Below are 17,259 nucleotides of genomic sequence, written 5' to 3'. Positions count from 1 at the left end.
CCATTCCGCCGTTCTACATTCCGGGTTTCTTTAAAATCTGTTTCTCTTTCTTCTTCAATTTCTGTTTTGGTTAGGTTGTTTCATTATTTTAATTTTAGCTAGGTATTTTAGTTAGAGTTAATTTTTTATTTTAGTGAATTTTAGGTGGTTAGAATAGATTAGTTTTAGAATTATTAGTTTGTTATATTGCTGAAATTATTGAAAATTAACTGAATTATTCGATAATGCTATTAATTTTTTGTTGAATAGGTTGAATTTGTGTGAATTGATATTAAAAGATTATTTGTTTTGTTAAACAATTGTTAAAATTTGGTTGAATTTGTTGTTGTGTTGCTTAAAAAATCACTTAGTTATTTTCACTTAACTTCTTTTTCATTTGGTTATGGGTTCATGAATGTGACTTGCAAGAAATGTTGGTTAGATTATTGAAATAACTTAACATATGTTAAAGTTAATGTATTATATATATTAAAATTAAAAAATATGTTTGTTTCATGATAATTAAAACTTTTGAAACTTCAACAAATAACAATAAATATTCTAAAATGTTTCTTTCTAAAATTTATTATAGAAAAAGAAAACACATGACATTTTGATACTAATAGACATGCAAGACAATTCAGTTACTGAAGCTTTTTGTATTTGAAAGATGAGTTCAATTATTATTTGTTTTATTTGTTGAACTATTTGATTTGTTGTTCTGAATTTTTGTTAATTAGTATGCTATTTGCATACATGACGACTGATAGAGGTATTTCAGATCAGGCTGCTGGTCGTGGTTGTAGTTGTGGTCGGGGTAGAGGGAGAGTTTCTTCCGATACCCTCGGGACTTCTGGATTCTCTCCCTTTACTCTGACCACTCCGGTGACGTCACGGGTTGCAGGTTTAGCGGATCAACTGTTCATCATGGTCCCTAACTCCAACTGCGTGCCTCCGTCTACGGCGACACCACCGCCTCCTCCCGCTCAGTAGCCCATTGCCACGACAACGCCTCCTCTAGCGATGGAAGCTGCGGCCCCGGAGTCTTTTCACGGAAGTGAGGCAGTTGATGCCCCTCTACCACCTCCCATCGTACGGTTGACCATTTTTCTTATGGCAGCACGGGATACGTATCACTTTGAGTTTTATATATTTTCTGGTTATGATTATTGCTGAAAGTTCTTGAAAATTGATTCTTGTTTAGTGGATTTAGGTTGATTTGGTTGCCTGGTTATTGTTTCCTGTTTCAATGATTATGGTTATTGCTAAAGTTCCTGAAAATTGCTTCCTTTTTAGTGGACTTAGGTTGATTTGGTTGCCTGGTTATTGTTTCCTGTTTCAATGATTATGATTATCGCTGGCATCAACCCTGGTGGTGGCACATGGACATTATCGACTTTTGCGCCACTGACTTAGGGCCACGAGACCAACAACAACGACGACGACGAGGACTACCTAAATCTTTAGTGATTAGTTTTTCATTTTATTGTTTCATTGTATTTATTTGATATACTTGACTTTTAATTTATTTGAACATTGTATTATTTATTTTAAATAATATTATTTATAAATTGACCATTTATTTAAAAAAATTGACATTATCGTCGGATTTACCGTAGGAATAATCCGATGGTAATAGTGCGTGAAACAACATTTTTTTGCGCCAACAATACCGTTGGAAAAATTAGCCCGTAATCAGTTGGTTTTCGAGTTGGTAATCCGTCACAGAATACTGTCGGATGAAAAAATTTCGATAGTAAACATTTACCAGCGAAGTTTTTACTGTCTAATTATTTCCGATGGTAGTTAACTTAGGATCAGATTTTTTTTATTTTTCCGACGGTATTCATTATTTTTCTTGTAGTGATAGTGATTAATTTTTCCAATTAGGTTGTTTTTGTTCTAGTTTATTATCTTCTTATTGTTATTTGAGAGAACACACACAAGGAAATATGATCATTCGTAGTGGGTCGACAAGCACCTCTCAGGAGACCGTTGTAAGTCTCCTAAACCATTACAACTATTCAATATTATGGCTTATATTTAAATAATGCTAATCCTTTTCCAATATGAAATCAACGACTATTCGAGGAGATCGTGGTGAAGGCCTACGAGGAACGTGCCATCCAGATCGCTCAAGAGGGTCTAGAGCCGCCGCCCATTGAGGAGGATGCCTTGTGGACGCAGGCTGTAGGCAAACACAAGTGGAGTAGGGTTTACAGTGTCGGATGTATCACCACCACCACCACTCTGCGTTTCTCTGGTGTTGAGTACTTGAGTCCACTGCTAGTGAATCTGTGGCCATTAGGGAGGTTACTCTGCTCAATGCGGAGCTGACGTAGGTCTTGGAGCAAGAGATGCAGTAGCACAAGACAAAATATGTGTAGCTGGAGGCACACTACCAGCCAAAGCAGGAGTAGTTGTGTGCTCATCAGAGGTATAAGGGAGAGATCAGCCGCCTCCAATCTACTGTTCACACTCAACTCTCCAATCTCGACCAATGGAAAAGCACAGTTACTGACATGTACTCCTACATGTAGCAAATATCGAACAACTCATTCAATAGTATGCTACCCATGCCTCCTTCACCTCCACTTCCTTGTTCACATCGTTGGTCGTGAATGTTGCCGCCATCAGCTCCCATCAGCAAGATGACAAATCACTAGGGGGTGGTGATGGCAATGGTTTCATCTTAGATGAGTACTTGTAATAGAAATTTTTTTTTGGTATTTTCAATTTTGATGACATTTTTATATTTATTTTTATTTGTTATATTTACAACATCCTAATTTATCGATGGAATAACCGTTGAAAATATTAAATTAATTATTTTCACCACGTCTTTAATTATCGACGGCATGAGCATCATTATTATTTTATTATTGCTGTTAAACTCTGTCGGTAATATTAGTCCAGAATTACTAATACATAATTTGCACGCATTTTTATCAACGTTTTGAGCTTCGAAAAGGTTGAATAGCGACGGCCTGATCATCATCAGTACGGCTGTCAGAACAAATTGTTCCTGTTGTAGTGTAATAACAAGCATTTGATCCAGCATACAACTAATAATTATTTTAGTACTTATTGAAACACGAATATAGTTTGTCAATCAACATATGTTGGAAAGTTTTTAAATGTACTTAAAATACCAGTGTTTTAATAATTTTAACTGTTCAGTTTAATTAATATATTATATATTTTTTATAACGAAAATCAACTATTAAAATTATTGAAACACTAATATATCCCATACACTTGTAAATCTTCCACATATGCTGATTATTGAACGAAGTTGTTAGAAGTGGTTATAATACTTATCATCATCATGCTTTCTTTGACAATCTTATCTTTCTTCCTTTTTGTTTGTTTATTTATTTTTCATCCTTTGTTATTTTGTACACACAATGTTAATATGTTATCATTCCTTAAAAGAAAATGAACATTTAATATGGTCACAAACATAAAAATCAAAAAGTAATATATAGTACATCCTAGTATTTAACTACAACAAATATGGACTTTAGCAACGCCAAATTTTGCAACACCTTAAAACCGTTCTCTTAGATAGTTTTAGACAACGATTTTTTATAGTGTTACCGTTGAATTTAATTTTTCATTATTTTATAGCAACAAACTAAAACCGTTCTCTTTGACTATTTTAAAGAACGGTTTTATAACCGTTACCATGATTTGGTTTTAACCAACGGTTTTTTATTGTTATTTAAATAATTGTACAAAAGAAACACATAAAAACCGTTGCCAAAATGCTACAATTTAAAACCGTTCTATTAGATAGTCTTAGACAACGGTTTTTACAGTGTTGCTGTTGAAGTTCAATTTTTCATTACGTTATAGCAAAAAATAAAACCGTTCTCTTTGACTATTTTAAAGAACGATTTTATAACCATTACAACAATTTTTTATCAAACAATAATTTTTTAATATTATTTAAATAATTATACAAATTTAAATATTTTTCTCTATAAATATTAAATTTGTAGAACACTCAAAATTATTGTTATAAATATATGACAAATATTATTTATAGAAGAAATAAATTTAAAATAAATTTATAACAATTATAAATTTTTGGTTTCATTCCCGCTCTAAAATTTAAGATAATATTTTTTTAACACTTCAAAAAAATTTCAACAACCTCTCTTCAAAACAAAACATAGAGACTTGTCAATTTTTCCTCCCTCTACTAGCCTTAGCGCTCCATAACCCACACCACTCATCATTAGAGCCATCATCGAACAATGCCAAACTTGTAACAACCCAAGTTTTTGAAAAATTAAATAATGATTTATTTATAATTTATTATATTTGTTGATAATTTTATTTTAAGAAAATTATTTCACTAAAAGTAGTTAAATAAAATTTTATGATACTTTAAATTTAAAAATAATTAAAAACTATATATAATTTTTATAATAGTTGGAGTTTAAATTAATTAGGATTTTTATATAATTTTTATTATAATTGAATTTTTATATAATTAAAATTATAATTTTGATAATTAAAAAATAAGAAAGAATTATATAATTTAATTTAAGTAACTTCTATTATGAATAATTTATGATTTAATTCGAGTTTCTTACTTTTAGAAAATAATCTATTAAGAATGATTAAATTGATTTTATAAATACTTTGAGTTTAAATTAATTAATATTCTTTTATATTTTTATTGTAATTGGTTATTTATATAATTTGAAATTAAAATTTTAGTAATAAAAAAATAATAAAGAGTTAAATAATTTAATTTAGATAATTAATATTTCGAACTTAACCTGTATTTTATAAAGTATAATTAATCTGTTTATTTTATAATTTAAATTAAAAATAATTATTTAAAATGAACGATATATTGATAAATAACATTTTTAAATAATTTTAATAAAATACATTTGATTTTAAAGTTATTATTTTACTCTTTAATTTTATCCTTATACCTTTACAAAACCCTAATTTTTAAATCAGAAACCTAACCCAACACTAATTACACTCACGCGAATACAGAGAGGGGAAACGAAAGAAAGAAAGGGAAAGAGAGAAGTGGGGACTCGGGGACGAAGGAGAGGGAAGAAAGAAGGGATGACACCGCCTAGGATCGCCACCATCGTTGTCGCCGAGAGAGAGAGGGGAAGAGCTGCGTTCCGAGACAGGGAGAACCAGAGGGACCGTCGCCGCCATCATCGTGCGTCGCCATTGAGCACACGGATGAAAAGGAGACGCGAGCAGTGAGCGAGAGGAAGCTTCGTCCTCGTCGCCGAAAGTGCGCCGTCGATTAGGACAGGACGAAGAGGAATGCGAACGACTAGAGAAAGGGGAAGAAGAAGAACGCATGGTGGTGGGTGTTTTCCTTGCCGTCACCGTCGCAGTTTTTGAAGCTCACCGTTGCCGCCGTGAGAGACGCTCTTTGTTGGCGCTGCTACTGGGGGTTTGGAGAGAATGGCCCCGTTCTGCCTCTGCCTCTGGGTTCTGCAAGTTGCTGGAGTCCTCTGCTGCTGGGAACCAACACTGGAGCTGCCCTAAGGTAAACTAACCCCTTCAGTAATTTTAGTTTGGTAAACAAATTCCCAAATGAACTACCAATCATTGCTTTTACTGTTTAATATTCGAATCTGGTCTAAAGAAAAGGTTGTTACGTTATGCAGCTAGTGCTTTGCTCTTTATTGAAAAGGGTGTTGATCCATTCCTTGTTCCATGGAATCGGTAAGCACTAAAAAATTTTGTTTACTTAGGAATGCCCTGTTTGTTTGTATGGACTTCAATTCTGAATATAAATTTGCAACATGCATATTTTGGTTTTGGGACATCTGTAAAATAACTCAGTAAATTTGTTAAGATTCTATAGAGTTCCTTTAAAAGAAAAGCTTGCAGTTTGAGAGACTATAGCCAACTCTTGCAAACCATGAAAGAGAAGGGGACTCAACAGACAAAGGAAGGAGACCAAAAACTTGCTGATGGTGGAACCATACTTATTGTGTTCATTTGACTGTGAACTAAAAGCTAATAGCATAGAACTCGCACAAATAATATCATTTTGGATGTGTTTTAAGCTAATCATGTTTACCTTTATTTATTTGAATCTATTTTTACTAATGCAAGTAAAATTATTGGATAGATTCATAACAAACAATAATGAGTTCTATCTAGAAAAATGGAATTAAAGAAGAAAAAAACTATGAATTGATATATAAGTTCTTTTTTAGAGGACTAAATCAGGAATATATCTTGACATTTTTGGATATTTATAGCATAATTCTTCTACATGGACCCCCTGGAACTGGAAAGATTTCGTTATGTAAAGCATTAGCTCAGAAATTATCGATTCGATTTAATTAAGGTGCACTGACAACACTGTTAAAATTTTAATACAACATTTTCCAATGAGACAAGTAAATAAATGAACAAAAACTCACCAGTTTATTTTTGTACTCAGATTCCCACAGTGCCAGCTTATTGAAGTGAATGCACATTCTTTATTCAATAAATGGTTTTCTGAAAATGGCAAGCTGGTATGCATGTACAATAGTTATTAGAAGTACCAATGCTTTGTAGTTGATGAATTTCCAATTTGTTATCACTTCAGAGCTTATTAATAGATGAACTGTTATTATGTTGTATTGTTTCACTGAATGCACAATTGTGGTTCCTTGTTGTTTAGGTTGCAAAACTTTTCCAAAAGATTAAAAAATGGTAAAGAAGAAAGCAATCTAGTATTTGTTTTGATTGGTGAGGCAGAACAAAATTTAACTTAATGCTATATGCTTGTCATGTATCCGCTTTGGGTTAAGTGTGTGGTCATGCAGATGAAGTCGAAAGCCTTGCTCCGGCCAGGAAAGCTGCTATATCCGGTTCAGATTATTCATATTCTATTCAGGAATTTGTGAAGATGATGAAGAATCTATTTGCTATTGTAATATATCAATCTCTTTTCTTTATGATTAGATATGGTTATGGCTTAGACTCTTATTATGTGATTTTAAAGTATCTTAGTTTATTTGACTTCTAAAATCTCTTTTATAGGTCACAAATATGTATGAATGTTATAGAATACTTTAAAAATCAAATTTGATGGTAAATATTCAATTATTTTCTTTAGTAATTTGATTCAAATAATTAAGATTATTTATTGACACTAAATTAAAAAATAGCTGGAATATTAATTTTAATGCAACATGAGAAAATTATTGTAAATAAAAAAAAATATATAACTACAAAAAACCGTTGTCAAAAGTCACAAAAGGAATGGTTTTAAAACCGTTGCCAAAAAACAACACCAATGGTAACGCTTTTAAAACCGTTGTCTTAGACGACTATTAAATGGCAATGGTATTAAAACCGTTGCCAAAAAACGACACTAATGGTAACGCTTTAAAACCGTTGGTTTTGTGAATAATAAAACTACAACGGTTTAAAATCGTTGCCTATTCAGTTATAGTTTTAAACCATTGGATCATGAAAGAGAACGGTTTAAAACCGTTCCTTATCGAGTAACAGTTCGAAGCCGTTGTTTAAAATTTTCTTTCAAAACCGTTGTCTATACCAGTAACTTTGGCAACGGCCGCATATACCACAAGTCAAAAATTATTGCCAAAGCGTTGTCTAAAGTTTTAGGAACGATTTTTTAATCTACGACAACGGTTTTTGACCGTTGCGAAAATCCTTATTTGTTGTAGTAATTTGTTTCCTTAATATTAAAATCATGTTAATAATTTTTATTATCAAAAGAATAGGGTGTAATGGTGTATTACGCATGATGTAATAAGTAATAACGAAACATATAATACAACTCAAAATCAAAGATAAATCTTACCGTTGAATATAGAAGCCCGCTAATCCACACTTTAAACTCATAAACAACCCTTAAACAAGAGACGTTGACCCTGAAAAAGAAAAACAAAGAACCTCCATGAGCGAGACAAGTACTGACTCTCCAATCGAACCGATTAAAATACTAAATTACTGAATTAATGGTTCAATGAATAAATTATTAGTTAAATTGATAATATCAAATTAATTAGTTAATTAACCATTTGAAAGATATTTAAATTTAACTTAGAGAATATATTTAAAAAAACTAGCATATATAATAAGAAGAATTATTCTAGTATATTTATGTTACGATAATTATTTGTTATAGTATTTTAAAAATTATTGCTAAAATTAAAATAATTTTTTATTATTTAATAATATTTTTAAAAAAGTATTGTTAAAGATAAGTATTACTAAAATATAAAAAAAATATAATATTAATTTTAATAATACTTACCTATTTATCGTAACTACTCTAAGTATGTGCATACTAAAATTCGCCTAATAAGAATCATGATATCCCAATGATTGTTGCCTTTGAGAACTAAGTTTGAATCCTACTATATTCAATTTGTAGTTAAGGCTAATTTTATGGTATCTTTTTATTTATCGTCTAATTTTTACTTAACTTATTTTTTATAATTTTTAAATATTTAAAATTTGTTAACTGTTAAACTTTTTAATTTAAAATTAATTATTTAATTTTTTTGATAATTAGATAATACTTTTAGACACAATAACAAATACCTTTCAGTTAATTGGCCACACTCACACTATGATATCAGCATACACATCAGTAAACGAGTCTTACTCTTACATGCAGTGATCTGTTCGGTTCGACCATAGTAGCTCAGGCCGGTTCAGACCGGTGACTTAAACAATGCTATAATCCACTAGAGGAGTAGAGGTATGGTTTATTGATTTTTCAGTCTTGGATCCAGATTTGATAACAATGATTTGCTACTTATTTTTCAATCAAATATTTCACAAGTTTTATAATTCTATTAGAACAGAAGTGATAGAATAAGTTAATTATTTAAGTTTAATTTAAATATAATATTTTATATTTAAATAAAATATGCAAAAAATTATTTTATGTGTTAGATATATATACAATTAGACTTCCGATACAATAATATATAAGAAAGGATGATTTACTTTCTAATTTTCGAATGATGCCAAAGTAATTATCTTTAACAAGTTCAAGTTTCAAACTAAATATTTATTTATAATTTCAAAATATATAGTAATTAATATTAAGAATTATTTCTTTCATTTCTGCTTTTATCTGTCACTTTAATTATTATGTGTGGTCATCCTAGCTATAATCTCCAACTTAGCATGCTTGCTTAATATGTTTAAATAATCAAAACTATGGGAAAATGAAACTACAGGTAGTATGTTTAAATTGATCATCGGAGAGTAAACTTTCACTTGCTAAACAATATAAGAGTATGTATAGACAAATTATATGAATATAGAGTAGGCTGCTGGAACAAACCTCCACTTCAGGTAGATCTGTAGATGGATGACGATCACGTCATGAAGTTAATCTATGCTTCATCATTACGAAGACAACCAAACTTTTTTTTTTTTTTTTTTTGTAAGTAGGAGTGTAACAAAGGCTAAATATATCCTAATCCTATCTGTAATCACTTCAAAGCAGGGAGCACAAATTCGGGGATGTGCGGGGTTGGTGAGCATTTCCCTTGAAGTGATATTGTATATATTGCAGCCAAATCAAAAGATTAAAATATATGTGCTGTATTATATTATTGTTTTTGTTGGGCTATCGCTGTAAAATGTAGTATTTAACTATTTAAGTAAGTGCTATATGGATGAGGAGTAGTGGATTACATCTGTCAAATATTATATAGAAAAATGAAAGAGTAAGGTATAAGGGTCCCAATTAAATTTTTTAATGAATCAATTAATTTTTTTTGTTAAAAATTAAAAATTTTAAACTAATTGTTTCATAGTATAAAATATTATATTGGTTCCAATTATTGATCAAAGTCGCAAATTATTTTTTAACGTTTTAAACGTATTATTTTAGTTTCAAATAGTTTAAAATAGTATCAATATAGTCCTACCATTAACCCTGACGGTCAATAGTTAACAGAGCATCCTACGTGACCGTTAAGAAGCCAGGGTGACACAACTGTTTAACACTACCATGGAGACAAAAAAGTAAAAAGACTAAATAAAAATAAAAAATGTACAGGAAAATAAAAGAGGGGTGGCTGTCGTTATCTTCTTCACCATAGACGGTCCTAATTGCTGCACAGGTAGGGTTTAAACCTATCATCACCACCTTCATTTGGTATTTGTGTTATTATCAACGAAAATGACTTTTCAATCTTCATGTAACAACAAGGGTCGAAGGAGAAGGACGACATGGTTTTGTGGTGAAAGACCTGTGCTCCAAACGTCGTTGATGCCGGAGAAGACCTACACACTACAAGAATGAAGAACAAAGTCTCTGTTTTGAAGGAGAAAGTGTACTATGCTAAGAAGAAATTCATGGTAGCATTTGCTTTATTTGGAGATCGTTTGGTGAATGATGACATTTTTCTTACTATAAAAAAGAGTCACAAGTGTTAGGCACATGAGGCTACCATACATGTGAAGTAATGGCTTTGAAGGACAGAATGTTTAGGTCTACGGGATTTGGGATTTTATTTTGGAAAAGTGTAATGTATAGCCCAAGGGCTATGTGGTTTAGCAACATGAATTTGTACACCCTTTTGATGAAGAACTGAGAAATGATTGTGATTCATATTGTAAAATAGAATGTCAGGATTAACTAACACAAGACCAACATATGAAACAAATTTTGGCAATTTACCTACAAACTGACAATGTATCAATTTTCCATTTCATAACCATTTGAAACCAAAACATAGAGTACTGATTCAGTTGGTCCTTACATTTACCAAAATAACACAAATTCTAAAACAAAACATAGGATTTCATATGTGGCTCTTGACAATTGAGAAACAAACATAGTTTCTAAACCAAAATAAGTTTCATATGTAGCTCTTTAGAATAGAAAACAATAAAGTAAACTAAAAGATAGAGTTCCTATACATATCATGCAACATTCTTCTAAGTCCTCGGAGGTGTTTTTGTCATATACTTGAGCACTCTCTTGGGTGGGTTTTGCTCAGTTAGGGAAGATGTTTAGGACGCTTGTTGCACACTTGGACTTCTTTGAGGAGGTTTGTGACTGTTGAGAGCAAGGTTCTTGTGTTGTGCTCTTCCTCTTAGGAGGCTGTGTTGAAGTTTTTTTTTTTTGAGTTGATATCTCTCCCTTTTGCAATGCCTTTGTGACATTTGTCCTCCCGATTGATTTCAGAATTGGCCTAGTAGCTGAGTCTTTGCAGATCTATCATACAAACAAACAAGATCAAAGAAGAAGAAACAACATTAGCAGTAGCTTTCTATCATACAATCATAGAAGATCAAAGGGTTAAGCATGATTTTGGTCCCTAACATAGAGGCCAAAAATTTATTTCGTCTCCAGCCTTTTTTTCGCTACAAAGTGGTCCTGAAGATTTCAGTTTGATTTAAAATCGTCATTTTTATCAAATTTTTAATTTTTATTTCAAGAATATCCCTAACTAAAAAAAAAGAAAAACATTGAATAAGGGGGAAGGGATTTGCAGGGAGGGGGGAGGAGGGGGAGGAGTTGGTGTTGTGTATATGGTATGAGAAGATGACAAAATCTTATAATTGTGTAGTGGTTTCAAGGCATGATTAGATCGCTTTTTTTAGAGAGATATTTGTCTTCACACTTAGTTGTTATAGGGTTGATGACAATATTCTCCCAGGATACAATGAAACCAATGAATTTCTTAGTTAGCAATAATAAAAAATTCTTAACTCTCTTGAACAAAGAAAACTCTCAATAGATAAAATCACATGTACACTTAGTACTTATTATTATCCTTTTGTTACGCACACTTTGAATAGTGGGCAATTCATATATATATATATATGCTGCATGTATTAGGATAAAAAAGTCACGTAGTTTATGAATAGATGTAACCTTTGGTTATTGAATAGTTACATAATGAAAAGATGTGACTTTTGATTATTCCTTGAATAGGTACAAAGTACCATTAACATACACTAACAATCATTTATAATATACCGTTAGAGAAAGAATTAAACCGTAAACGGTAATTATTTAACCGTTTATATTTAATATTAATATATTAATTTGTAAATACTCTTTAATCTCCCACTATTTACAAAATTTAAATATTATACAAGTATATGCATAAAGAATGTGTCACTAAAATTAAACATTCTTTTAGTGTAAATTTTAAAGTTCTAATGAAGTAATAGGTGTCTAATCGATTAAACCTATACTCCATATGTTAGTACCAAAAATCACACATTACTTATACCCTCCAAGTTCAAGAGTTTACAATTTTAAGCACTTATATGGCCTTGTGCTCATCCTGGTTTCATAAATATTTACAAGAATAAAACCTCTAAAATTCTCGATTAGAGCGGTACCACTCTTATATTCATATAGGTGGAATCTTTTGATAGATAATATTATCATTCCATTAAGAGTTTAAACTCACCCTCCTAATTTATTGTAAATAGCACTAAATCCTATACCTTAGTGCTCCAATTGCTAAATAACTTGTTATTACCCATTAAACCTTGAAACTAGTGGTCTACTAGAATAAGGTTGGGTTCCCATCATTTAGCAATAATAGGTTTTAATCCCATTTTAGCAGTAGTTTCTTTGATTTTATCCCTTGACAAACCTTTAGTCAAAGGGTCTGCTAAATTTCCTTGAGATCTTACATAAGTGATGGTAATTACACCATCATCTATTAGTTGCCTCACAAATTCATGTCTCAAACTTATATGTCTAGACTTTCCATTATAAACCTTATTATATGCTCGAGACATGGTTGATTCACTATCACAGAAGATTGAAATGGCTGTCGTCTGCTGTGGCCACAACTTTATATCATATAACAAATTTCTTAACCATTCTGCTTCTTTACCTGCGGCTGATAAAGCTACAAACTCAGCCTCCATAGTAGAATGTGTAATACATGTTTGTTTCTTTGAGACCCAACTTATTGCTCCACCACCTATGGTGAAAATCCATCCTGAAGTGGATTTGTTATCACTAAGATTTGTAATCCAACTTGCGTCGGAATAACCTTCTAAAACTGCGGGATAATCACTATAATGTAATCCCAAGTTTATGGTTTTCTTGAGATAACCAAGAACTCTTGTTATAGTTTTCCAATGTTGATTGCTAGGCTTTCTTGTAAACCTTGATAATTTGCACACAGCAAATGCTATATCAGGTCTAGTACAATGCATTGCGTACATTGAACTTCCTATAGCACTAGCATATTCTAATTGTGCTATAGGTCTTCCCATGTTTCCTTCTAATTTAAGATTAGGATCATACGGCGTATTGGATTCTTTAATTGTGAGATGATCAAACTTTTCCAATACCTTTTTGATATAATGAGATTGACTTAAAGTAAAGCCAACTTCATTCTTATACACTTTTATGCCTAATATTGTATCAACTTCATTCAAATCCTTCATCTTGAATTTAGAAGTTAGATACTCCTTCGTTATACGAATTCCTTCTAAATTTGTTCCGATGATTAACATATCATCAACATATAAACAAATAATTACTCCATAATCTTTGGTAAATTTTGAGTAAATACATTTATCCGCACTATTATGTGAGAAGCCATTTGATAACATCACTGAATCAAACTTCTCATGCCATTGTTTAGACGCTTGTTTTAGCCCATACAAAGACTTAAGGTCCGTTTGGGAAACTCTAGAAGTAGCTTTTTTTAACTTTTGACTTATGAAAAGTAGTAGTATTAATGTCTGGTGCAATTTTCAAAACAAAATTGTAACTTTCTAAGAAGCTATTTTGAAGCTTATAGAGAAGTTAAAAAAAATGACTTCTCTCATAATACTTCTACTTTTCATTACATTTATATAAAATAAGCACTTTTAGAGTTAAAAATCCAAACACAAAATAACTTATTTATAAGTTACTTTTAACAGAGTTATTTATTGTTTAAGTTATTTTATCAAAAGAAACTTAATTAAGTTGGTTACCCAAACTGGGCCTTAATTAATTTGCAAACTTTCTTTTCATTTCTGGGTAGCACATAGCCTTCCGGTTGCTCCATATAAATTTCTTCATTAAGATCTCCATTTAGAAAAGCCGTTTTAACATCCATTTGATGTATATGAAGCTTATGTATGGATGCTAATGCTATAAGAGCCCTAATAGAAGTCATTCTTGCCACAGGTGCGTAGGTATCAAAATAGTCTAGACCTTCTTGTTGTCTAAACCCCTTGGCCACTAACCTTGCTTTAAAGGTTTGTAATGAACCATCAGTATTATACTTTTTTTTTTTAAATACCCACTTACATCCTATAGGCTTTGATCCTGGAGGCAAATCAACTAAGACCCAAGTATTGTTAGATAATATTGAGTCCATTTCATCATTTATTGCTTCTTTCCAAAAAGCAGAATCCCTTGAAGCCATAGCCTCCTTGAACGTTTGAGGATCACCCTCTATGTTCATCACAATAGGAATCTTGTTAGTTACAGAATTCATAGTTCCTTCTACCAAAAAGGTGATAGCCTGAGAAGAAATAAAATATGGACCTAAGTCCTTTTCTTTTCTTACTCTCAAGCTCTTCCTTAGTTCAATCAACTCTTTGTCGCTTAGACGTTTATTATTTTGATTATTTATTTCTTGTGAAATATTAGTATCATTTTGGGGATATTCTGAATTAAAAGTTGAATCATTGATAAATCTATTTTCAATAGATTCTACCTCTCTTGATTCAACAACTATATTAGACACTAAGTCTAATATTCTATATGCTTTAGAATTTTGAGCATATCCTATAAAAGTGCCTTTTATAGCTCTTGACCCCAATTTGGTTCTCTTTTGATCAGAAACTCGATAAAAGGCTAAACACCCCCATACTTTAAGATAATTTAAATTAGGTTTCCTTCCTTTCCAAATTTCATAAGGAGAAACCTTTCTATGTCTTGATGGTATCCTATTATGGATATGACATGATGTCAATAATGCTTCACCCCATAAATTATAAGGCAATTTTGCATTTAGTAACATTGAATTAACCATATCCACTAAGGTATGGTTTTTCCTTTCCGCCAAACCATTTTGTTGCGGAGTATATGGAGCGGAAGATTCATGCACAATACCATGTAATTCACAAAACTTATCAAATTCATTAGAAAATTATTCTCCACCTCGATCACTACGAAGAACTTTTATTTTCTTATCATGCATATTTTCTACTTCTATTTTATATTTCTTAAACATTTCAAAAGCTTCATCTTTATTTCTAAGCAAATACACATAAGTAAATCTAGAACAATCATCAATAAAGGTTATAAAATATCTTTTTCCTCCTCTAGTAATATTGCCATTTAGTTCACAAATATCACTATGAATCAATTCTAATAAATGTGTATTTCTTTCAACCTTAGGAAAAGGTTTCTTAGTAATTTTGGATTGTATGCAAATATCACATTTCTTATTAAAATCCTTGTTACTAAGATCAATATAGTTATTCTTTTGAATATATTCAATTGATTTGTAATTTAAGTGTGCTAATCTACTATGCCATAAATCACAAGAATCAACAACATACAAGGAAACATTCACTTTATTAATACTAAGTTTAAACATGCCTTCAGTACAATATCCTTTTCCTATGAATACATCATTCTTAAGCAAGATCACTTTATCGGATTCCATTACAACTTTGAATCCTTTCTTACACAAGAGACTAACAAAACTAAATTTTTTCTCAAATCTGGAACATGAAGTACATTTATTAAACTTAATTTCTTTCCAGATGTAAAATTCAATTCCACACTTCCTTGACCACAAACTTTGGCTGAGTTGTCATTGCCCATCAAGACTTCTCTATTGTTCACTTCTTCATATGTTTTGAATTGGTTGCGATCATTACAAACGTGAATAATAGCTCCAGAATCTAACCACCACTCAAGTGATTTTCCTTGTGTTGCTATGTTGACTTCTGTAACCATGCCAATATGCATGTTTTGTATTTTTTCTGCAACCATAGCAATTAGATCCTTCTCTTCCACTAAGTTGGTCTTTGGTGCTTCCCTTTTCAGAAGTCTACATTCTTTGATATAGTGTCCTTTCTTGTGACAATGATAACACTCTCTTTGTCTCTTCTTATCTTGCTTTGAATCTTTAGAGAACTTTCTTTTCTTCTTATTGGTGTTGTTTTCACCAATACGATTCACTTTAGAACTTTGAGAAAGATACACAGCATCACGTTTTCGAGTTTCTTCCTCTATACGTATATGCCTTAGTAATTTCTCAATTGTGAAGTCCTCACCAAGATGTAAAAGTTTCTTTCTATAACCATTCCAAGATGAAGGCAATTTTGAAATAATTGCTCCAACTTGTAATGATTCAGGAATCACCACTTGTAGATCACGAAGTCTACTTACAAGGATTTGTAATTCATGAATTTGATCCATGACAGGCATAGTATCATTCATAATAAATTCAAAATATTTCATCATAATAAACTTATATGTTCCTTGTCGTTTGGTATTGTACTTTTCTTCCAAAGACTTCCAAATCTCCAATGGTGATTGAATTGACATGTAGAGATCATAGAGTCGGTCGGATAAAGTGTTGAGGATATGACCTCGACATGCGAAAGTATCTTCATCACGTTTCTTTTTCAATTGAACAATCTTTTCTTTCTCTTCCGGTGTGGAATTTTCAGCGGCATCGGCAATTGGTGTAGTCTTTGGGTCAATCACATATGCAAAATTGAGAACTGAAAGAAGAAACATCATCTTGTCTTTCCAACGGTTGAAGTTCGTTCCATCAAAGCGATCTAATTTGACAAACTCTTGATTCATGACCTTGAACGTAGTGTTTTGATCTTGTGCCATCTTCAAGAAATATCTCTCTAAATTGTTGTGTATATGGTATGAGAAGATGACAAAATCTTATAATTGTGTAGTGGTTTCAAGGCACGATTAGATCGCTTTCTTTAGAGAGATATTTGTCCCCACACTTAGTTGCTATAGGGTTGATGACAATATTCTCCCAGGATACAATGAAACCAATGAATTTCTTAGTTAGCAATAATAAGAAATTCTTAACTCTCTTGAACAAAGAAAACTCTCAATAGATAAAATCACATGTACACTTAGTACTTGTTATTATCCTTTTGTTACGCACACTTTGAATAGTGGGCAATTCATATATATATATATATATATATATATATATATATATATGCTGCATGTATTAGGATCAAAAAGTCACGTAGTTTATGAATAGATGTAACCTTTGGTTATTGAATAGTTACATAATGAAAAGATGTGACTTTTGATTA

General features: G+C 31.4%; 1 protein-coding gene and 1 long non-coding RNA gene across 3 annotated transcripts in view; one reads left to right on the top strand and one right to left on the bottom strand.

The window, feature by feature from the left end:
- The window catches only part of LOC112726844 (uncharacterized), a 34,468-nt gene extending 24,859 nt beyond the window's left edge, over positions 1-9,609 (bottom strand). The window contains exons 1-3 of one of the 2 annotated variants that reach the window (XM_025776380.3): positions 9,305-9,609; positions 7,805-7,874; positions 6,408-6,500 (exon numbers count right to left, since the gene is read on the bottom strand). The gene's annotated coding sequence lies outside the window, so the exon portion shown is untranslated. The remainder of the gene's footprint in view (positions 1-6,407; positions 6,501-7,804; positions 7,875-9,304) is intronic. The other variant, XM_025776381.3, reaches the window with a different exon arrangement.
- A 350-nt stretch (positions 9,610-9,959) lies between these two features.
- Positions 9,960-10,613, top strand: LOC112729135 (uncharacterized). Its single transcript, XR_003166376.3, has 2 exons — positions 9,960-10,091; positions 10,181-10,613. It is a non-coding gene; the product is annotated as an uncharacterized lncRNA (long non-coding RNA).
- The last annotated feature ends 6,646 nt before the right edge of the window (positions 10,614-17,259 follow it).

The sequence above is a fragment of the Arachis hypogaea genome, chromosome 12, assembly GCF_003086295.3.
Source record: "Arachis hypogaea cultivar Tifrunner chromosome 12, arahy.Tifrunner.gnm2.J5K5, whole genome shotgun sequence".
NCBI lineage: Eukaryota > Viridiplantae > Streptophyta > Magnoliopsida > Fabales > Fabaceae > Arachis > Arachis hypogaea.
Note: the sequence above shows the minus strand (reverse complement) of the source record. Positions and strands in the feature narration are given on the sequence as shown.